We start from the raw sequence: 24,206 nt of genomic DNA, 5'->3' as shown, positions 1-24,206 counted from the left end.
GCTAACTTAGATTTGATTTTGGGAATCTTTTCCAAACAAAACAACATAATCCTAAAGTCAGAACTCGGAGCTTTTTACTATATTACAAGGAAGGCATGTAGAGGAATTGGGGTGTGTGTGTGTGTGTGTGTGTGTGTGTGTGTGTGTGTGTATGTGTGTGTGTGACTTCTCAAAGAACTGCAGATTTACACATAGAGCATTATAACCAACTTCATCCTTATCAAGCAGGCGGTGAGAAGCTTACAGTTTAATGTTGTCTGAGATGGATTTAAGTACAATAACAAAAAAAAAGAGTTCCTGGCAATGAGGGTTGTGAGGACATTTGTAGAGGTTGCCTAGGGGGATGGGCCCATCCTTCCCTGGAGAGCTGTGCCACTCCCCTAGATTCAGCCTAAGATGAACAACGCCAGGAGAAAATTTCCCAGGTTACCTCATCCCACAAATCCTCCCCAAGACCGCCTGGATTTCCACATGGGTTAAAGGGTAGATTGAGTGCACAAAGGCCAAAGGCCAGCCCAGACATTTGCCAGCATGGGATCTTGAGCAAGTCATATGCTCGGAATCAATTTTTCAGTTACAGGGCAAACATGGTAAGAACCATACATCCTTCCTAGGTTTGCGGTGACATTGAAGAGGGTGGAAAAGTGCCTATTAGAGTGGAGACTCATACAAGTGTTGGTCACTAGTAGGTGCAGCATGAAATTCACAAATCGAAGGGCATGATTCCTGTCCCCAAAGGGATTAAAAACCTGCAGAGGTACTAATAATAAAGTTTGCCAGTCCTTGGTCTAAGTTGCAGTTTTTTCCCCACATATGAGAAATCTGTTAAGTTGTAGAAATAAGTCATTCAAAGGCCAGAGTACTACATATCTCATCTTAGGTGACAGACAAGTTCACCCCGAGTCCCAACAGCCCACTTGATAAGGAAGGCCACAGTGTCCATCTGAGTAGTGACCCGAGCTAAACTTAGACTTAGTGTCTGCCCATAACACTGGTTCCTCCTCGAGGAACTTCCTTGACTGATCTCATGAGTGGGACCCCTCAGTAACATTTTTGCTGTGGGAAAGCCTGCTAGACCCATCAGGGTCTTTGTGCCAGAAAGGATGCATCTCTAGAAACTCCTGGCTCTCATGACCAACTCTGAGGTCGCAACCCCTCAAAATCGGACCAGAGAAAAGGCCAGTGCAGCAGTGCAGACCTCATGAGCAAGTGTGGCCACCAATTTGCCTTTGGAATGTAATTCCTGTTTCCCTTCAATATCCCTGTTGTTACCTGACTGAAAGCCACAATGAGAGCAATATCTGCGTGTCTCTGGTCATCGTTTTGCTTTCCTCTGAAGCTGGAAAAATTATCCTACAGGTGTCAGCTGTGGCAGAAGGTAGCAATAGTTTGTACTATAAGAATATTTCGAAAGGTTGCGCTAAGCCGAGATCACATCACCACACTCCAGCTTGGGAGACAGAGCAAGACTCCATCTCAAAAAAACTTAAAAAAAAAGAAAGACAAATACCACACGTTCCCATTCATACGTGAGAGCTATTAAGGTGACCTCATGGAGGTAGAGAATAGATGACAGTTACCAGAGATTGAGGCTGGGAAAGGCAGAGGAGAACGAGGAATCAAAAATGGTTGGTTAAAGGGTACAAAAACACAATTAGATAGAAGAAATTAGACCTGGTGTTCCGTAGCACAATAGAGTGACTACAGTTAACAATAATTTATTGCATATTTCAAAATAACTAGAAGAGTAGAACTGAAATCTTCCTAAGACAAGGAAATGATAAATGCTGAAGGTGATGGATATCCCAATTACTATGATTTGATCATTACACATTGTATGCTTGTATCAAAATATCACGTGTACCCAAAAATATCACATGTACCCCATAAATATGTATGATTATGATGTATTCATAAAAATTAAATCTTTAAAAAAAATATATTTCCAGGAATATAACCTCAGAGGTAAGATGAAACAGAACTTACTGGGTACAATTAGTGCTCTGCCCATCTTGAGGACAGAACTGTAGACAAATCTGGTCTAGCTTGTCTCCACTGACCATCCCTTCCCGGTTGCTGGTGTCTTTCCACCACATAAGGCTCAGGACCTTGAGATGGCAAGAAACCTCCAATTCACAGGAAGTATGTCATAGGACATACTTCCAACACCCGGTGGAATGAGTGCCTACCAATTCCTAGCCCATACACACAGAGAGGTCTGACCTTCTGGAAGCCAAGTACAGTACAACCTACATCTTCCACCAGAACCATCTCAGGTGTCTCACTCTCATCACTAAGAATTTAAAATATGATGTCTTTTTTGTTTGTTTGTTTTTGAGACAGTCTCACTCTATTGCCCAGGCTGGAGTGCAGTGGTGCAATCTCGGCTCACTGCAACCTCCACCTCCCGGGTTCAAGCGATTCTCCCGCCTCAACCTCTTTAACAGCTGGGATTACAGGTGCCCACCACTGCACCTGGCTAATTTTTGTATTTTCAGTAGAGATGGGGTTTCATCATGCTAGGCAGCCTGGTCTCAAACTCCTGACCTTGTGATCCACCTGCCTCGGCCTCCTAAAGTGTTAGGATTATAGGCATGAGTCACCATGCTTGGCAAAACTGTGATGTCTTTTTTGCATAAAATAAAATTGAGGAAAAATAAAAATGTGTATGGTCTACGTATTTTTAGGAGTTATATGTAAAATGCTCATATGCAGAATGTTTTTAGTACACAGGAAGGAAGAGTAGCAAAATGCTTTCTTGGTGGCATTGCCTCCTCCTCTAACTACTCACAAAATACTGAAAAATGAATGTCCTGCTAAATCCTTTCTTGAGGATATGAGTGGAAAGGATAGAGGACTGCATGTCTCTCTCAATCCCAATCTGGGGTATTAGCTGCATGCACGTGGTCTCAGATGCCATCTCTCTGGGTCAGCTTCTGTCCATCCTGGGCTGGTAGATGGTTCCTCAGCCCCAGCCTGGCAGGGTGAGCTCTGGCGGGAGAGACAGCTGCTGCTCAAACTTGAATAAGGGAGGTTGTGTTCAAAGGGCTCCACCTCCCAAACTGAGGTTTTTGCTCCTGTACTAGATCAGTGTTTGCATTCCTACAGCTTGATGGCTGCATGTTGTTCATCACTGTTATAGAGAAAGATAATCCTGACACATGCCATAACCCACCTGAATGTAAGATGAGGTTCCATTTAGAGAGCCCATGAACTCAGCCCTGTTCCTTTCTTTAACTGGAATCTCTTCCTTGAGTATCCCCAAAACTCATACTTGTTTGCCAAAGCACCTAAAAAGAGTGGAAAATGAAATCATTAAAACTCAAGAACTCAGGAAGAGAGCATGGGTCAGAGTATAACATGTTATGTACTCAGAATCCGAATATCAGGGTAAAAGCCACACCCACGCAAGATCAGCTGTGCAACCAGGAACCACCCTTTTTACTGAGTCCAGGTTTTCGATGCTTATAGCACAGATGTTCCAAATTCTCTCTGCCTTTCCAGGATCTAGGGGTAAGGCCTAGATAAGATAAAGCACTTGACAGCCCCCAGACCAGGCCCCACCCCAGCACAAAGTGCTCAGTGCAGGTTGATTGTAAAGTACTGAGGGAGCATCTGCTAAAATCACACCACTGACGGCAGTGATCAGGGGTTTAACACTGCTAAAAAGCCTGCACCAACCTGTAAAAGACATGGCAAGATCCTCGCTCGTCTCTGAAGCCACACCCTTTGCCTGTCCCTGGAGCCTGCTCTCTGCAGGAGAACCTGGAGCTGGTCTCCAGAACACAGCTGCTCACAGCCTTTTAAGCCAGGGCCCAGAGAGGCACTACCAGAATACCAGATCACCAGGAGGCAGGGCAGCCGAGGCTCCGAAATGGAGGAGGAACCCCTTGTTTACAACCCAGGACCTGCTGCCTGCCTGGAAGGGCTCTGGCAGGAGATGAAACCCCTTAAGCCACAGCTGGGGGAAAGGATCAGGTAGTGAGCTCTTCTCCCGCCCAAATCACAGTGAAGACAGGGCCCACACCTGTGTGGTTATGAGTGCTCTCCTGTGACCAGGACGGAGCTTGGTACTAGGAGGTGCTCACCAAGCACTGATGAATGCCTGACTGTTCTAGAGGGAGAACGAGGACAGGTTGCATATGCCCGCCCCAGGGCACTGATGGGGGAGCCACAGAGAGCCCCAGGATGTAACTGTCCACAGCAGTGGGGCTGGAAGCAGAGGGAGGAGGGCCTCCAGGGGAGACAAGTGGCCAGAGAGCCTCTGCCTGCTTCCTGCCACTGCGGCAGCCAGCCCTGCAGCGGCGTTTCTGGCTTCATTCCTCAGCCACCTTGCGGAGCAGGCAGGCCCGGCGGTGGCACAGTCTGAAATGCCCAGGCACGGCACAGCAAGACTGCTAAACTCTCGCACTCCCTGGACTCAGCTCAGCCCCGCAGCGCGCATTCTTACTCTCCTGTTTTGGGGACAGATTTTGCAGCCTGTTCGCATCTTCCCAAGCCTCGCTCAGATCTGGGCACATGGCACAGGAAAAGCGCTGCAGAGCGGATCTAGAGAACAGCGGGTGTCGGGAGTCGGGAGGCAGGAATCATCTCAGCAGTCTCTCTCTGGATTGGGAGGAAGAACGTTTCTAATGCATTTGCTTACTGCTGGGGAGGCGGCTCCTCTTCTGACAGAAGCCACTCCCTCTTCCCACCGCCGGCTCCTGGCTTTATTGCTCTTCTCAGGCACTGCCACTGCGGTCACCTACTCATCGAAATCTGCCCCTTCTCCCTCTCTTATTCTCTCCCCTCACCCCTGCCTGTCCTATTAATACTTTCCAAACGCGTCTCCAATCCACTCCTCTCCTTCTCCCCAGCTCCAGGCCACCCTGGCAACTGTGTCTGTGCACTGCCTCAGTATCCCCCCTGCTGAACATGCAGCCCACAGCTCCCTAGTTTCTGACCTTTCTTCTAATCCATACACCAAGATGTCCCAAAGTGTTCTTTGTAAAGAGTAAATCTAGCAGGGCCTTCCCATAGCTGAAGACCATTTGTGACTCTCACGGTCCCTGTTCTCAGCCCAGGCTTCCATTCCCCTTAGAAGGGTGAGTCCTGGCTTCACCAAACTGTCACCTTCTGAGCACTCACCAAAAACCCTGCTAAGCGCTTTCATAAAAATTCCCATTGAGTCCTCGTGATGTCACTGGAAGGAGGCATTGCTGCCTGCATTTTACTTGTGAGGAAGCTGAAACCGGAAGGGCTCCATCATTTGTAGACAGTAAGGCAGTAGCCCAGCCCCGATCCTCAGGCAGGCGGGCAGGCCCGGGCCTAAGGGCACTGGCCCCTCCCACCTCCAGTGGCTCCCAGGGCCACTTACAAGTTTCAAGTCCTCCCCAGCTTCCCAAGGCCAACTGCAAGAAGTTTCTCATTCCCTTCCAGGTGTCCCCATAACTAAATCATGTGTCGCTCTGCAGCTTAGTTGTACATCTTTTTTTCTCCCCAGGGTGGATGACTTGAAGACGAGAATCATCTTGAGTCCTCAGTGCTTAACACAGAGCTGTACTCAGGAGAGTTAATCTAACTAATAAATGGTCAGCAAAATGAATGAGTGGATGAATGAATATCACACATGCAAGTGATCACATTCCCCATCTCTTTCACGAGAAGTCTCAATTTACTGGCTTGGCTGTGTTAGTTATGTTGGAAACAGGTTTACCGGTCACAGAATAGTATCAGGGCAAGGTTACATTTTCAACATCTAAGGGTGGAACGGCCCTTACAATAAATGTGTTGTTGTGTTTTTGTCAGCATTGTCGCTGTTGTTGTTTACTACGGAATGTCGCCGTGCCTGAATCTTAAGCAGATGGGCTTGGGCTCCATTCACAATTTTCCTGCTTTAGAAAAAGTTATGATCACAGAAGGGGACGTTGGCACTTGCCAACTGCCAGAGCCCCGCAGCAGCTTTGGTCTCAGCACAGGTGGATGTGATCTTCTTTACCGGTGATCTGTGCCCGAGCTGCCTGTGCAGTTTGTCCCCCTGACGATGTGGGTGAAGGATGAAGCCAGGGCTCACCCTTCTAAGGGGGACATTGAGATTCCCGGGCATTGTACCAATTCAGCCATATGTCACCCCAGAAAGTAACTGCTTTTTCCATATATGATCATAACTAATGTTGCAAAGCCTGTTTTGCCTGGATCCTTTTACAGAACCTATGCAAAATATGCTGTGCGCTTTCACTCCAGATTTCTTTCTTAGGATGAATGGCTCTGTGAATACACGGGAACAAGCTCTTATTCTGTTCATCAGGAATCATCATTATTCCATAGGCTAATTCCCTACGCATTAGTTAGATGGGTAAAGTTCTGGCTCATGCACAGGAGCTGATGGAAACAGAGATCCTAGTGGCCAAATACATCCTAATGTTCTCCTTTCAATTCTTTCATTTTTTCTGTCTTTACCTTTTAGAAAATGTTAATGTATTCCTGATGAATTCAGTGTGAAAAAAAAATATGTTTATCAGCTTGGGTTTAAAATTTTTATTCATAATAAGAATATAGTAGCACTGCCAGGACCCTCCAAAGCCAATCCTCGGATCTTCACCAGCTCCTCGGGGCATCGTAAACAAGCTGACCGCAGAAGAGTTACTAGAAAGGGACTCCCATGCCAAAACAATAAGCAAGCGTCTTTTCATTAGGTAGTGATGCTTTGTTCTTTCCATGCATAGGGATGAAGGAAGTGTGCTCTGGTATCGATAACCCTGCAAGTTGTCATTTGGTAACTGCATAAGTTGTGCCTTTAGCCAGGGCCAAATGGATGAAAAACTTGTCACTGCTAACAGGCGCTAGTTATTTGGAGCAATCCACACTTTTTCTTGCAAAATCACACTACTCAATTTCTTGACTACATTTCCTCATCTATAAAATGGGAGAGAGGGAAGATAAGCTCTATGGCCCTTTCGTACTCTGCGATCCCTAGGTGCCTCTGCATTTCCATCCAGCCCCGCCCCATCCCACCTCAACTAGGGAGTGGATGCCCACAGTCCCCAACCCTGGCCCTGCCAGCATTGCAAAGCCTGCTGATGATTTGCGCAAGTAAACCCACTTCAGCAGCTTCACTGCTCCCCTTGGTAAATAACTGCATACAGAAAGCCTGCAGGTTCTCAGGCTGCATCCAGCGCCACAGCTGGGTTCTTTAGTTTGTTGTGAAAAGAATTCCAGCATGACACAGCTCCTCTCAGCACAAAGACATGCTGAAGCACTAGGAAAAAAAAATGTTTAAAGAATGCTTCTGAAAGCCAGGCAGCCAGGAGAGAGATGTAGGCTCAGGCCAGCCTCCTCCCTGCCGGGGTCTGGACCTGTTGCCTGGGCTCTGTTCCTCTCAATGGTAAACAGAGCCGTTCACGAATCACCAAGGCTCAGAACCGCGGGTCTGGCCACAGGGGCGCCTTGGACGCCTCCTGGGCATCTGCGGCAAACAGTGCCGCCTGCACTGTGGTCAGAGCTGGGACAGCCAGTCCCGCCCGTTGTTTGATTTCTAAACCTGCCTCCACCTCCCCAAGGCCTCTGAGAGCTCAGGGCTTGCAAATCAACACAACATTTAATTAACTGCACATTAAAGTTTCCATCTTTCAAAGAAGGGAATTAGGGACAGTGCACTTTCTGAAGCATTCATTAATGAAAAAATAAATTCTAAAGCCTCCCGAGTTCGGGGTGGTCCTTACCATTCTAGGTGGCTTCCTGCCTTAATGCTCAGGGCTGGGCAAGATCCCTGAAATGAGCTGCGATCTTCAGGGTCCCCTTCCAGACAGGTGTTTTTAACCCTGTGAGAGCCAGCTTGGTTTTTCCTCACACCATGCAGCCTGAATAATCCTTAAGAGTTTTCAGGAAATATTCAGAAGTGTTTCCAGTTATACTGAATTATGAATTCTTTTTTTATTAAAATAAAAGGTATACAGATGTTACTTTTAAGAGAGGCATGAATAATATAATTAAACAACTGTTTATGCTACCTATGAGACGTGTGTAAGCTGCTATTACCCTTGAGAATGACAGAGGCACACACGCTGCTGGCATGGAGGGACATGGCCATCAGCTTGACAGTGGGGAGCGATAGAGACCCAAAGAAGACCAAGGGAAAGACAGTCCCCACCAGACATGGTGGCTCATGCCTGCAATCCCAGCATTTTGGGAGGCCAAAGCAGGTGGATCACTTGAAGCCAGGAGTTCAAGACCAGCCTGGCCAACATGGTAAAATTAAAACCCCGTCTCTACTAGAAACACAGAAATTAGCTGGGTGTGGTGGCACATGCCTGTAATCCCAGGTGAGGCAGGTGAATGGCTTGAACTGGGGAAGCGGAGGTTGCAACGGACCGAGATCACACCATTGCACTCCAGCCTGGGTGAAAGAGCAAGACTCTGCCTCAAAACAAAAACAAAAACAAAGACCCAAAGAAATTCAGTGCAACATCTCTCAAGCACGGCAGCTCTCCATGTGCCAATTCAGGCTGTGGCTAGACACACAGACACACACACACACAGACACACACACACACACATATCACTCATTCACATATCCTGCCTGGAGGCCAAAGAACAGTGAATGGGAAGAAGGTTGTTCATGAGGCTGTGCTCCTACTTCTACCACAAACCTATTCCCTGTTTTTACTCATCTGAAAAACCATGGTACCCACCTGTACATGCACCAAGATCACCTGCAGCTCTTTCTATGAGTTGCATCATTTTTAAAAGGAATTACGTTGCCATGCTTTTTTTTGTTACTTATCTGTGTACATGGCTCTTCCCAACATTGTCAAGCTTTAAGAAAAAGGAAGGGATCTGATTTAATTTCATATTATGCTTTGTGTGTATCTAGCCATTCCACACATTTTACTTAACTTACGTGCCAGACACTGCACCAAGCGTCAAGGATATTGATGCTGGTCCTGCCCTTCTAGAGGTGGCAAACAAATAGCAGATAAATGAATGGACTGTCAATTATAATTATGGTTAGGTAGGAACAAGGGCCTCAGATAAGAAATGGTAGAGAAGAAGAGGCCGACTTCCAATGAGAAGCTTCAGGACAGCCTCTGGAGGGGATGTTGGAGGTCATCCCGTAGAAGGAAGAGAAAGGGCTAGCCATGCACTAAGTGGGGAGAGTGGCATCCCTGGTCGAGGTATCTTGCACATGACAGAAATGCAGTCAGTGATTCTTGATTTGTTAATAAAAGTTAATATAATATATCTAATACATTCGAATTACTGATACAATCTAACCACAGTAGGCGTATACCTAGAAAAAGCACCCAATAAATGAATTCTTTGCTATCCAGGAGGTGACGGAGCCTTGTGCAAATAGGCTCCTTCTCCTTGATGGGTTCACTTAAGACACTAAAACTCACCAAGCTCAGAGCTCTTGTACCCTCAGCCTTTCCCTTTTCCTCTCTTTTCAGCTCTCCGGTCATTGCCCAGCATGTACGTATTCAGTTATCAGAATACCAAAAGCTTCTAGGTGTTCATCCAGAATTCCTTTCAATCCACCATTTCTATCCAGTCTGGATTTTTCTCTCCAGTGTAACATCACAGAAGAGGCAGCATCTCAGTTTCTTACACGGATTCCTGAAGTAACCTGCAATGTCATCACATATTGCAAGAACACAGAGTGAGGGTGTGTAATCATCAGACACCATAGCTTGTGCAGCTGGCTGTGGGTCATTGAAATGTGTGTCTCATCTTGTGATGAGAGAGGGAACTGAAGGAGTCCAAACTGCTCGGCCACTTGGCTGTCGTGGCACAGGTGCCCCATTCCTCTGGCCTCCCATTCAGCTTTGTCAAAAGGGGAATGTAGGTGGAGGCGAGGTAGGAAATATCTAGTGAGGGGAGTTTCCCTGCCTGGACCCTGACTGATACGGCCACCCAGGAGATGACTGATTTTCTTATCTCTTCTCATTACTTAATAATTGTTGCCTTTGTGCCCAGGTTGTCATGTAGCCCTTGGGGAAGAAGAAGAAGGGCTTATAAAGACTAAAATTCTGTATCTGCAGTCACCTGATGTGCACAAGCAGCATCTGGCTGGAAGCTGGGCCCACCTACCCCTTGAAACAGTCAGATGCTACTGTTCTCCTGCCCCACTTCCTTCCTGTCTGTCACCAACCCTTCTGGGGGCCTTCTCTGTGTCAAGCCCTATGTCATACTGTTGGAAACACACATAGGATGACGGACACAGTCCTTACTCTCAAAATTCCAGTCTAGTGGGGATGTGTGAGCAGATGATGGAGACAGAGTGAGAACTACTATGATCGAGGTGGGCAAAGGGTATGAAGAGGGCACAGGCAGTGGTCCCATTACACAGCCCGGGGGGAGCTGATGGAGGGCTTCTCAGAGAAGTAGAGGCCAGGAGCAACTTGCAACTGATCAAGAGATAAAACTGACACTGAGTAAGCAACAGGAAAATTTAAGAGGTGCTACATCAACAGGTATATTACTGAAATGTCTGGTCCTTATTGGTTCCCATACAGGTCTGGGGGTTGCTGAAATGGATTCTGATGACTGCATCAGAATCAGGGAAGGCCCCACTCCCACCAAGAAAGTCTAGTCTAGTGGGTACATATTGAAGCTTACGAATCTATTTGCTTGTTTTAATTCTCTAAAAGGGGGTATAGCAGGTGCTTGGTTATCTCATTCTCATAACGTTCATTTGAGAGTCAGGGAACTACTCCTCCCTATTGAAACTGTGAGCAGGGATCAGCCTGAACAATGAATATGAGTCATTCAGACCCAGGAATAGTATGATTGAACCCCACAAATGGCAGGCCAAATGCTTTCTGCTGCAAAATTTTGATGGATGATGCTTCTTTAGCTTGGGCAGAGGTTTAATTTGTGTTGCTACGGAATACTTTCAATTGTCAACAACAAAAGGTGATATTTCCAATATTCCTTGAGAATAGGCTTCAAAGGCATCAGCTCTTTTTTTTTAAAGCATTTCAGCTTTATTTTGATGTGGCAGAAAAGTTTTGCATGCATCCTTGCATCCACTGTTGTGACAGCTGCGTTTAATGAGTGCAAAATGATCAGAAAAACATCCTCTGCTGTGGGTTGCCAGTTGGCGACAGGAGAGAGGTGATGCTGTAATCGGAGCAGTAAAGTCAGGTACACATCTGCGGAGGCAGAATTCTGCTCTCTGGTCTGTCCCGGGCGGCTCAATGCATGGCCTAAAATCCAAGTAAGACCTGTAGACCCATGTCCCACAGTACCCTTCCTCAAGCAGCAGGGCAAAGACTCAGCTGGACCACCTCTGGCTGTTCCTGCTGGAAGTTCATCCAAAGTCAAGTGTTCCTAAATCTTCCACATATCTGTCTTAAGGAGAGAGTATCTTTCTGGCTACTCTAACATAACTAACAAACTCGAGAAAACCAAAAATAGCGGGGAGGGGGGCTAATTTTAAATAATTCATGTATAAAGGCCTAAATCAGAAAATAAAGGACTTTCTTTAAATATAGTCATGATAGATCAAATTATCGTTTAACAAATATTCAGTACCCCTCCTGCACCCCAGCATGGAAATATACTGGCATCCAGTGGGAAGAGCTTACTTTTTCACCCTACTGATGTTGAGCTTGACTATGGGATCCCTTTGGCCAATGAAATGTGGGCAGAAATGACCATATGTCAATTTGGAGCCTAGGTCTTAAGGCATTGCATGTTTACACATACCACTTTGAGAGCTGCTACTTGCACCTTAAAAAGATTATAAACCAGATAGCTCTATGCCCTCTGATGATTCTTGCAGAATGAGACAGGTGAAACAGACCTGAACACAAACTGGCTTGAAGCCAAGTTGCTCCAACTGACCCATGCACCTGCAAAGCATAACTGGAGGAGAAGGGCCTACCTGTGCCCACTTAGATTACCCATGGCACAGCTGACCTGTAGCCCAGGAAGCAGGAGCATAGACGATGGTTAATTTAAATCACTGAGATTTAGAATTGGTTGTTATTCAGCATCATTGTGTTGCTTCATAAGCTTTTGATAGAGATTACCAACAATGAATGCCTGATTATGTGCCAGAGAAATTTTTCCAGCTGTGCTAATGCCTCCTACAGCTCTGTCAACATGGTGGGAGGGTGCTTTGGATTAAATGCTTGTGTCCCCCCAAATTGTATATGTTGAAGCCTTAACCCCCAATATGATAGTATCAGGAGGTGGAGACTTTGGGAGGTGATTTGTGTTAGATGAGGTCATGAAGGTGTCACTGTCACTATGAGATTAATGACCTTATAAAAAGGGAAAGAAACCCAATCTCTGTCTCTGTCTCTGTCTCTCTCTCTCAGCCATGCGAGGACACAGGGAGAAGACATTCATCTGCAAATCAGGAAGAAAACCCTCACCAGGAACTTTGATCAGCCAGCATCTTGATCTTGGACTTAGCCTGCAGAACTGTGAGAAATAAATCATTGTTTAAGCCCCCCAGTCTATGGTGTTTGTTATAGCAGCTGAAACTAAGACAGAAGGAAAGTAGATGGAGCAAATACTCAAGTCTATCAATCAGATTTACACAAAGCAAGACAGGTAACAGCTCCATGCTGAGCTACATTTTTCAGCTTTTGGTTCCATTTTGGGGTCATGGAGTCAGTCACACTTACAAGTAATGGAAGGGCAGCTTCAGTAAGGTTGCCAAGGCAGCTCCTTGGTGCCAGCATTCCTTATTGATTATTACTTTCTTGCATCTTATTTTTTTTTAATATTTTATTTAGAGACAAGCTCTCTCTCACTCTCATCCAAGCTGGAGTGCAATGGTGCAATCTTGGCTCACTGCAGCCTGGACTTCCTGGGCTCAAGAGATCCTCTCACTTCAGCCTCCGGAGTAGCTGGAACTTCAGGTGCATGCCACTACAATCAGCTAATTTTCTTTTCTTTCTTTCTTTCTTTTTCTTTTTTTCTTTTTTTCTTTTTTTTACTGAATCTAGCTCTGTTGCCCAGGCTGGAGTACAGTGGCACAATTTCCACTCACTGCACCTCTGCCTCCCGGGTTCAAGTGATTCTTCCACCTGCACCACCACACCAGGCTAATTTTTTGTATTTTTAGTAGAGACGGGTTTTTACCATGTCGGCCAGGCTGATCTTGAACTGCAGCCCTCATGATCCGCCCACCTCGGGCTCCCAAAGTGCTGGGATGACAGGCGTGAGTCACCGTACCCAGCCCTCCTTCTTACATCTTACAGGTGAAAACTAAAAGTAACTACGTGTATCCATCTCTTTCCGTTGAGCTGGTTTAATTTCTGTATGGCTCCATTTTCAATCTTCTCTTTCCTCAGTCACGGAAAGACAACAAAAATAATTTGTCACAGAGAACCATTACAACAATTTACTCTTGCAGGGAGAATCCTGTGGGTGTCTGAAAGCTTACTCTAAGTTATATTTGCTTCATTTATGCTTCTATTGACGAATAATTAGGGCAGCAATTAATTTTAAAATGCAAATGAGCAATGGGTCTCACTGTTTTGTTTTGTTTAAAATATCCTTTGTCTTCAGTTGTACTGGTGTCTTAATGGATTTAGTTTAGCAAAGGAAAGAAATTATTTTTTCTAATGCTTTATTTACTTGATTGAATCGCACTTTTTATCAAATATTGACTATAAATGTTTGTTCAAGATCACATGCTGTAGAAATTAATAGAAATAAAAACCTGGAGTAGAGAACCACCAAATTTTGTTTTTTTTGTTTTTTTGGTTTTTTTTGTTTTTTTAGGCGGAGTTTTGCTCTTGTTGCCCAGGCTGGAGTGCAATGGCGTGATCTCAGCTCACTGCAACCTCTGCCTCCTGGGTTCAAGTGATTCTCCTGCCTCAGCCTCCTGAGTAGCTGAGATTAAAAACACCCACCATCTCGCCCAACTAATTTTTTGTACTTTTAGTAGAGACAGGGTTTCACCATATTGGCCAGGCTGGTCTCAAACTCCTGACCTCAGGTGAGAACCACCATTTTTTATGTGTCTTGTGGGTAATTTGTCTGAATGATGATCAGTGACAGAAGAGGTGATGGCCTTGTACCTGGCTATCTGAACTAATTGTTGTTTTGTAGTCAAAGGGAAAGTTCTTTATCTTTGAAAATATTTCAGATATTCTTTGAGAAAACTTTCCAACTATAATGATAAGTAAAAGTATTATTTATTTCTTTTATATCCTCCAGTACTGGGAAGATTGGAAACATCATAAGAAGTTCACCAAATATGCCTTTCATTTGCTCATTCATTCAGCATTGACTGACGTGTAGTATATGTTAACACTCCCCTCTATGCTAGATTTACCAGTCTTTGCTTTCAAAGAGTTCATAGTCTACAGGGAAAGTCCAACAAGGAAAACCTCTGTTGTTTCTTTGTCATGGCACTACCCGGCATCATTTCCCATGCACGTTTATCCTTTCTCCTCACCTGGAATGTGACCCTCAGGGGGCAGGAACTGTGCCTGTATTCTCACCATGTGAGCCGTATTCTCACCATGCGAGCAGGACCTACCACAGAAGAGGCAGGCACTCAGGAAATATCTGTGGCTGTCGGAAAAGAAAATAAGTGACATTTTAGAGATGTAAATAGCATGAACTGGAAGCTCAAAGGGCAGATATGTCTCTCAGCATAGAGTGTGGTGGAAGATAGGTTGATTGGAAAGGTACGCGGGAGTTGATGGGGATGGTAGCCGGGAGCCCATGAGGGGATATACAGGAGGTTACCTCAAGAACAAAGTCTGGAAGCACACAGCAGGTGTGAAGTCACGGAGGAAGGGGCCATCTGAATGAGACTCCTGATGAGAATGCTGAGGAGGTTTCACTGGAGTATGGGATGCTGTGGGGCATGGCCAGAGCTGGGGCTAGATGGGGAGCAAGGCCTGAAGCAGCAGTCATCTTATACCCAGGTGGAGAAGCTGTTCTCTGTAATCGGTGTTGATTACCAATTGACTGAAACATTTAAATGCCAAATTATTAACTAGTATAAGCATTTAAGAAAAAGAGACTGGGTGCAGTGGCTTATTTCTGTAATCCTAACATTTTGAGAGACCAAGGTGGGAGGATTGCTCAAGCCCAGGAGTTCGAGACCAGCCTGAACAACCTAGTGAGACCACCCCCACCTCTATCCAAAAAAAAGAAAGTTAGCCAGTCATGGTGGCACAGGGCACACACCTGCAGTCCCAGCTACTCAGGAGGCTGAGGCAGGAGGATCAATTGAGACCAGGAGGTAGAGGCTGCATTGATTTGTGATTATCTCATTGCATTCTAGCCTGAGTGATAGAGCAAGACCCTGTCTCAAAAAAAAAAAAAAAAAAAAAAAAAATGTGATCTGCCTTTGACAGATATCTGAATCCCTCTTTTATAATAAACCTCAAATGCTTTCCAATGACACAGAACTTAGTTTGAAGGCACAGCCAAGACATCACCCACTGTCCCAAAGAAAGCACATGGTCACTGATCACACATGTCAGCTGTAGCTGTTTTTATTCCATTATCTAAATAGTTAAAGAGAAGCCAGCATTTTGGTCTGAATTCTCTGAATAATTCCACAACTCGCCATTTATTTTTGGTAGAGATTCACGGTTAAAATAGTAATAATAGGTACCTTTAAGACTAAACGTTATGCATATGAAAGTCTATTTTTAAACATCTAAATTATTTGCCTCTGTTTTTCACCCATGTAAGAAAATATTTTATACCTCAAGAATGAATGAAAGACTATCACATGAGCTGGGGTTTCTTGTAAATTGCTTTTTGTTGTTGTTTCGTGGATTTTTCTGTTTTATTAGGAAAAAAAAACAATTAAATGGAGCACATATGCAGATCCAATCACTGCCACCCGCCTGCTGCAGGTGGAGGTCGTGAGTAAGTGGTGGCAGCCTACTTCTGATCTCATTATGAATTCCTCTCATGTGGACACAGACTTCAGCCGGGGATGACAAGGATTTTTGAACTTCGAAAAAAATAAAGGAGGAATCATAATAAATATTTTACTGTCTAGTCAACCCAATTTATGAAGCCTGATTATCTCTCTCAGGCTCCGGAGATTGCTACCGGAAATCTCCCCAGATGTTCCCCCTTCTAACCCAACTCTCCACTGTCTGGCAGGAAGGCAGCAGGGTATCTACATTCCGGAAGAGCCCAGCTGCCTGGGAAGAGAGAGGGAGCAGCCTGCTCGATAGCCCTGCCTGCTAACCAGTCCTCATTTGAGTTCACGGACCAGGAAGTGACCCAATTTTCTTCTGCTCAGGTTGATACTGTGCTCCAAGCTGGGGTCCCCTGGGACTATGTGGAGGGAGAGCCCCTGAGGCAGCAGGGAACTAATCACCCTCACTTCCCAAGTCAACAGATATCCTGAAATGGTGCTGTTTGAACAATATGGGCAAGAACATGACGATTGCTTCTGGGGTTCTTTGTATGGGCCCAGACACTTTCATTTCTGTTTCTAAGCTACACAGCCCCAGGGATTTTAGTAACGATTGGACTCTGTATACTTGAGTTATTTGTTGTTGGTGTAACTTTGAAAATTCAGCTTATCGTCTAAATGTCATTATATTATATAAAACACATAGCATAATTCTTTTAATATGGGCATGCTTTCTTCCCCTTTGGAACACACCTATATATGTTAGTTTGCCCTTCCACCATCTAGTCCTTGGCTGTGATCCCTACAGTACACACTCACTAGTGCCATGAATAACTTGGACCTAATGTGAAATTCGACAGAAACTAACACCCTTAGGAGAGATCATCTCACCACAAATGGCCCTTGGGAGTCAGACCAGCCAAATTAGAATTCTTGAAAGAGCTGTTCCAAAAAAATTCTTGCTTGGGTTTTTTTTCAAGCCACAAAGCCAAAAGTTTGAAGGTGAATTTGATATTCCTATTGCCTGGCTGCATGAAATAAACGCACAGTGAGCTTGTGACAAAGAACGTCATCCTTGCAGTGCCTCGGCAGAGCCTCTGAAGGCCACAACTAGAATCTGAAGGGCAGGTAACCTGAGCTCACACTGGAGATCAGAGTCTCAGCAAACTCAGAGGGTTCACATTTACTTGGCAATCTCTGAAAAGATAGGAATTGGGGTTGTCTTGCATATTTCTTTTTTTTTAACCCAGTTTTCAAAAGATGAGGAGATTCTAGTGCTGTAGCTGATGATATATCACCTACTGACCAAGGCTTCAAGGTACCATTTGTGTCTGCTAACGATCAAGCTTTACCAAAAATAGAATTGAAACATGAATGAAATATAAATCATTTTGGATTTCTGTGTGTTTTTCATAAGAAAGTCTCCATAGACCCCATAACTTTGAATTATTAAAATGAGAATTTTATAATACTAGTATAAAGACTGAGCTATTTTACTCACAAAAATGAGAGTTTTAGGTAGACATTTATGTACTTGGACATTAATGAGGAAGGGAAATCTTTTGATCAACAACCACCAAAAAAAAACCTTCTCAAAAGAAAACTGTAGAAAAAGAATCAATTGCCAATTTACCTAATTAAAAAATGTCCAGGCCGGGCATGGTGGCTCATGCCTATAATCCCAGCACTTTGGGAGGCTGAGGTGGATGGATCACCTAAGGTCAGGAATTTGAGACCAGCCTGGCCAACATGGTGAAACTCTGTCTCTACTAAAAATACAGAAGTTAGCTGGGCATGGTAGCAGGCACCTGTAATCCCAGCTACTCCCAAGGCTGAGACAGGAGAATCCCTTGAACCTGGGAGGCAGAGGTTGCAGTGAGCCGAGACCATGGCACTGCACTCTAACCTGGACAACAGAGCAAGACTCTGTCTCAAAAAAAAAGTGTCTAAACTAGAGTTTTGAATTTTTTCAATGAGCATTCCTGACCCTCCAATAGAAAACTTTATGTAATTATTTTCTTTTAGATATGTCATTTTCATTAACACCACTGTGATATAGACCTAATAACAGTGAAAATGCTGATGACAGTATTTAGAAAATAATTGTGGTGAGACAGTATTTTGTGCTTGACTTCATGCTACTCCTTTTGTGTTGCACTCTCTATCTCTGCCCATATCTCTTTAACTCATGACCTCTCGAGAAAGCAGAACGTAAGAATCACATGTATCAGAAAGGACAAGACATTTCTCATGCTTTGCGTTCTTTCCATTTTGTTCCATGCTGTTTTTCCTCCATTTATGATCTAAGTCTTTAGACATTTCTCTCTGAATGGAACTGATTACACCTATAAATAAAGCATTGATAAAATGGCCTGAAGTTTTAAAAATATGATTTGACTTGTAAAATAAAACTGCTACCCTGCCAAGGGTCTCCCAGATCCAATTATCATTTTGTTGTGTTCTGTTGCTTGATTTTTTTTTTTTTTTTGCACCAGTTACCAAGGATATTCTGAAGGCCTGCATCTAAGTTGCATAGGCTCAGAAAATACTCAAGCTGAAGAGATTATATTGGCATGCATGGGAATGTTGAGTTCTGGTTACTATTGTTTTAATACTGGCTCACTGTGAGTCATCATACTAAGCAGTTTCACAGAAAAGAAAAAGGTTTCTGAATAAATTTTATGGGGGATACACAGGAAGTTACCCAGATATTTAAGAAGAGACTAAAAATAAGAAACAGGTGAAAGAGAACTCAGGGAAAAGTTTTGTCAAATAAGGGCTGGGTGCTCATGTTTCTCTGAAATGAGGGTTAGAATGATGGGTGCTAAAAAAATCAAATGTGTACCAAAATTAATATATCACGACATATAAAATATTGACAGAAATTCTTACTGGATAATGGAGGATTGCCAAGGAGCTAAAGGTTAGAAGGGAAGATTTAACAGGATTTAGAAATCATAGAAAGAATGGCAGAATGACACCACATTAACAGAATGAAGAGCCAAAAAAATTATTATTTTTCTCTCATGATAAAGAAAAAGTATTTGACAGATTCCATACCTTTTCATGATTATAAAAACTAGTCAACAAACTAGGAGTAGAAGGAAACTACCTCAACATAATAAAGGCCATATATGAAAAGCCCACAGCTAAAGTCATACTCAATGGTGAAAAACTGAAGCATTTTTTTCCCAAGATCAGGAACAAGATAAGGATGCCTACTTTTGCTGCTTGTCTTCAGTATTACTGGGTGTCCTAGACAGAGCAATTGGGCAAGAAAAAGAAACCAAACACACCCAAATTAAAAAGGGAGAATTAAAACTATCTCTATTCACAGATGACATCATCTTATACATAGAAAACCCTAAAAATAATACCAAAAAATATAATTTTTAGAATAAACAAATTCAGCAAAGTTGCAGAAGGTAAAATCAACATACAAAAATCCGTTGCATTATTATATACTAACAACGAACAATCTGAAAAGGAAATTAAGAAAACAATTCCATTTACAATAGCATCAGGAAGAACAAAATACTTAAGAATAAATCTAAACTGAAAGGTGAGAGATTTATACACCAGAAACTACAAAACATTGACAAAAGCAATCAAAGAAGACTTTTAAATAAATGAAATTACACCTCATGTTCATGGATTAGAAAATTTAATACTGTTAAGATGTCCCTACTACTCAAAGCAATCTACATATTCGGTGGAATTTTCATCAAAATCCAAATGGCAGTTTTGGAAGAAATAGAAACAAAGTTCTAAAATGAAATATCAAAAAACCCCAAATAGCCAAAATAATTTTTAAAATGAAGAAAAAAATTGTTGTGTTCACACTTCGTGGTTTCAAAACATAGTACAAAGCTACTGTAACCAAAACAGTGTAGTAATGGCATAATGACAGACATATAAACCACCTCTTTCCCCCCAAAATAGAATAAAGAGCCCAGAAATAAGCACTTGCCTATATGGTTAAATGATCTTCTGCAAGAATGCCAAGACCACTCAATGGGGAAAGGTCAATCTCTTAAACAAATTGTGCTGAGACAACTGGATATCTACATACAAAACAAGTAAGTTGGACCCTTACCTTATATGTTATACAAAATTAACTCAAAATGAATGAAAGACCTAAACATAAGACCCAAAACTAATAAAACTCCTAGAAGAGAACATAGGAGAAATTCTTCATGACATCAGATTTGGCAATGATTTCTTGGATATGATGCCAACATCACAGACAACAAAAGCAAAAATAAATAGTATTATATCCAAACTTAAGCAAAAACTTTTATGCATCCAAGCACACAGTCAACAGAGCAAAAAGGTAACATACAGAATGGGGTTAAAAACCCAGAATACATAAAGGACTCCTACAATTCAACAACAACAACATTTAAATAACCTGTTTAAAAATAGGCGAAGGACTTATATAGGCATTTCTGCAAAGATGATCTACGAATGGCCAAGAAGCACACAAAAAGATGTCCAGCATCACTAGTTGTCAGAGAGACGTTCATCAAAATCACCATGAGATGTCACTTCACACCCATCAGGATGGCCACTACCAAAAAAAGGGAGGAGGAGAATAACAAGTGTTGGGGAGGGTGAAGAAATTAAAACCCGTGTACGCTGTCGGTGGAAATGTCAAAAGGTACAGCACTACGAAAAATAGTACGGAGGTTCCTCAAAAAGTTAAAAATACAATGAAATATCACTTCACACACATTAGTACAGTTACTACCAAACAAACAAGCAAAGGAAAATAATACATGTTGAGGAAGAATCCTTGTGCAGTATTGGTGAGATTATGAAATGGCGCAACTGCTATTAAAAAAAAGTACAGCAGTTCCTCAAAAAATTAAAAATATAATCATCAAATGACCCAGCAATTCCACTGCGGATATATATCCAAAAGACTGAATTAAAAGCAAGATTTTAAGAGGGAATTGCACACTCATGTTCATTGCACCATTATTCACAGTAGCCAAGAGATGGCAGTATCCCAAATGTTCATCAAATGAATAACTAAAGAAAATATTGCATATACATACAATGAAATATTATCCAGCCTTAAAAAGAAGGAAATCCTGGCACATGCTACAACATGGGTGAACCTTGAAGATACTATGCTATGTAAAATAATCCAGTCACCAAAGGGCAAATATTGTATGATTCTACTTCTATGAGATGCCTACAGTAGTCAAATTGATAGAGACAGAAAGTAGTATGGGGGTTCCTTATGAAAGACCTAAACGTAAGACCCAAAACTAATAAAACCCCTAGAAGGGAACATAGGGGAAAATCACACATTAGTATAGTTAGTACCCAGTTAGTCTCCCAGGGAGAGACAGAGTTGTTCACCAGGTACAGAATTTCAGGTTTGCAAGATGACAAAGTTCTGGAGATCTGTCTCGCAACAATGCGAATGTAATTAAGGCTATGAAACTGTGCACTTAAAAATCGTTAAGATGGTAAATTTTATGTCATGTGTTTTTTACTAAAATAATTTTTTTTTAATTTTTGAATTTCCTTTTTATAAAAGATGGGTGGCAGCAGGGAGAAGCCCAGAGCATGTGAAAGTTCATTTGTGTTAACGGGGAGGGGGCCAGAGGAATTAAGATTTTGAGGCAGTTAAGAAAAAAGGAAAAATTGTGTCCAGCAACGAAGAAGAGCCATGGTGAAATAAAGTCCCAAGAAGACTGGACCTCCTGCTGGGAACTAGCAAGGCTTCAAGGGCACTGGATGGAGGAATTGCTAAAAATGGCATGAGAATGTTTTTGCCCAAAAGCTGCAGTTTTCAATTTGAATAAATCAGTGAGACCATACACAAAAGCTGAGCCTTGGCTTCCCTCCATCCCTTCTCCCAATTTGGAAGAAAAACAACCTGAGTGTGCACTAACGTGCTATTTCAGACCCCGAAGCAATGGAAGAGGTCTTCGGATTGGCGCCAATCCATGACAAAATTTGTGTCATTCATTCATTCATTCAACAAACCTTTCATCTGTGCCAGGCACTCCCCTAGGTGCTGGTATAGGAGTTGGTTAAAAGACTCTCTTCCCCCATGGGACTTGCATCTTAGAGGCACCCATCAGGTGGGCTCTATTCTGTCACACATTTCTGCTGTGCAGGTATGCACTGGCTGAGTATCTCTGTTTCCTTGTTTTTCTGTACCTTTAAAGAACTGGAAAACTTCTTGAGACCTTGAGCCCATCCTTTCATGACCATCACTCTTGGCTATAAAAAGCCAGTGTTTGTACAGCTGTGGGTAAAGAAGTCCGAGTCCCAAATGACTAGGATATTGTGGACTTCTAAGCAGGGGCTTAGCCCACAAGGGAGAGGAGAAGGGCTGGAACTTCAGGCATCACTTAGGACTCGGTCAGCCAAGTATGAGTCCTAATCAAGAAACAGAGAGCACACGAGGGCAAACAGAAGAGCCTGCCAGTGAAGAAAGACATGAAAGAAACTGCAAGAGAAGAATAATCTTTCAGATTATTTGCAGCATCACAGTTATGTCCTGTGGACCTTGTGGGCAGCTAGCTGATGCTGGACAGATCACTATAGCAGGAAGCCTTGCCCTTGAGGAGAGCCAAAGAGTTTGTAGTGCTCTTGAGACCTCTAAAGTTAGATTTACAAAGCCTTCTCCATTTCTTTTTTCTTTTCTTTTCTTTTCTTTTCTTTTCTTTTTTCTTTTCTTTTCTTTTTGAGACAGAGTCTTGCTCTGTCACCAGGCACCAGGCTGGAGTGCAGTGGCACAATCTCAGCTCACTGCAACCTCTGCCTCCTGGGTTCAAGCAATTCTCCTGCCTTAGCCTCCCAAGTAGCTAGGACTACAGGCACGCTCCACCATGCCCAGCTAATTTTTGTATTTTTTAGTAGAGACGGGGTTTCACCATGTTGGCCAGGATGGTCTCCATCTCTTGACCTTGTGATTCACCCACCTCAGCCTCCCAAAGTGCTGGGATTACAGGCATGAGCCACCACACCCAGCCAGTCTTTTCCATTTCTGATCTACTAGTCATCAAATAACCTCCATGAAATGCAGGAAGAAAATATTAGAGCTTCTAAATATACTTTTAAAATCATATCTATTTGCATTTTTACCCTTTGTATATTTTATAATGTATATAATATAATACAATAGGAAGGGTGCACAACTTATAAATATATAAATACATAAAATATATATGCACCTAGTTGCCAGTGTAGTGAAAATGACAGACATTACATACCTTTAAAAATTTTACTTATTTAGTCTTACTAGTTAGAGATTTAACATTACAGCAATAAAGATTTGAAACAAATCCATATTTCAGAGCTGTGGACTTAAGTATGCATATTTTGGGACTTCATGATCAAAATATTTTAGTGATAAGGGTGAACAATCAGAAAAGTTTGGCAATCACAGCTCTAGGCAATTTATTCCTTCTTTAATCAACTTCTGTATCTGTAAGACTAAGAGCATCCAGCATTTTGGGAGATGCATTGCTGTTTGTATCAGACCACCAGGATGGAAGGAGGGGGAAGTAAAACGGAGAGGGAGCAAGCAGGCAGAGGCATGGTTTGAACAGAAGCAGTGGACAAAGCCCCAGGAAGAACAGGAAAGGAAGTGTGATAATTTGCAAAGTGTTTAGTAGTAATTGTGGGGTTTGTTGCCAAATAGCAAATTTTATCAGACTTCTCTGGTTTCCCTTGGCATCCACATCCCACGCTGTTCCATTCAGAAGATAAAAGGGTCCTACATGTGGAAAGGTTTTATCCTTAGAGATACAGATTATATCCTTACTTTCTTTATTAATTCCCTGAGTCTACCTTAAAAAGGAGCAGTAATTTCTCTAATAGCTGAGGTGTGGCTGCATCTTCAGCTGTATGTTAGGCTCTCCTAGAACCTCACACTCACACACAGGCATACACACACATGTACATGCATACAAACATACACCTGCATGTATGCATATATGCACACACATATACACAGGCATACACAAGTGTACACGCACACATGCTCATATGTGTGTGCACAAACAAACTTAAGTCTATGGCTCTGAAATATGGATTTGTTCCAAATCTCCATCACTATAATGTAAAATGTAATATCACTAACTAGTAAAAACTAAATAAGTCAAATGTTGAAAGTATGTAATGCTTGCCAGGGATGGTGGCTCACGCCTGTAATCCCAGCACTTTGGGAGGCTGAGGTGGACAGATCACCTGAAGTCAGGAGTTCGAGACCAGTCTGTCCAACATGGTGAAACCCTGTCTGTACTAAAAACACAAAAACTAGCTAGGTGTGGTGGCACACACTTGTAGTCCCAGCTACTCATGAGGCTGAGGCAGGAGTATCACTGGAACCCAGGAGGCG

The 24,206-nt window shown here is 43.0% G+C and overlaps 1 protein-coding gene across 1 annotated transcript in view; it reads right to left on the bottom strand.

Annotated features, from left to right (window-relative positions):
- LOC101053791 (uncharacterized) overlaps nucleotides 1-24,206 on the bottom strand; it is a 101,140-nt gene that overhangs the window by 11,407 nt on the left and 65,527 nt on the right. Inside the window, exons 8-11 of the mRNA XM_074397227.1 lie at nucleotides 14,698-14,922; nucleotides 14,402-14,520; nucleotides 9,378-9,604; nucleotides 3,176-3,290 (exon numbers count right to left, since the gene is read on the bottom strand). The gene's annotated coding sequence lies outside the window, so the exon portion shown is untranslated. The remainder of the gene's footprint in view (nucleotides 1-3,175; nucleotides 3,291-9,377; nucleotides 9,605-14,401; nucleotides 14,521-14,697; nucleotides 14,923-24,206) is intronic.

This window comes from Saimiri boliviensis, chromosome 1 (assembly GCF_048565385.1).
Source record: "Saimiri boliviensis isolate mSaiBol1 chromosome 1, mSaiBol1.pri, whole genome shotgun sequence".
Lineage (NCBI taxonomy): Eukaryota > Metazoa > Chordata > Mammalia > Primates > Cebidae > Saimiri > Saimiri boliviensis.
The sequence above is the reverse complement of the archived record's forward strand: the minus strand, read 5'-3'. Positions and strand labels throughout refer to the sequence as shown.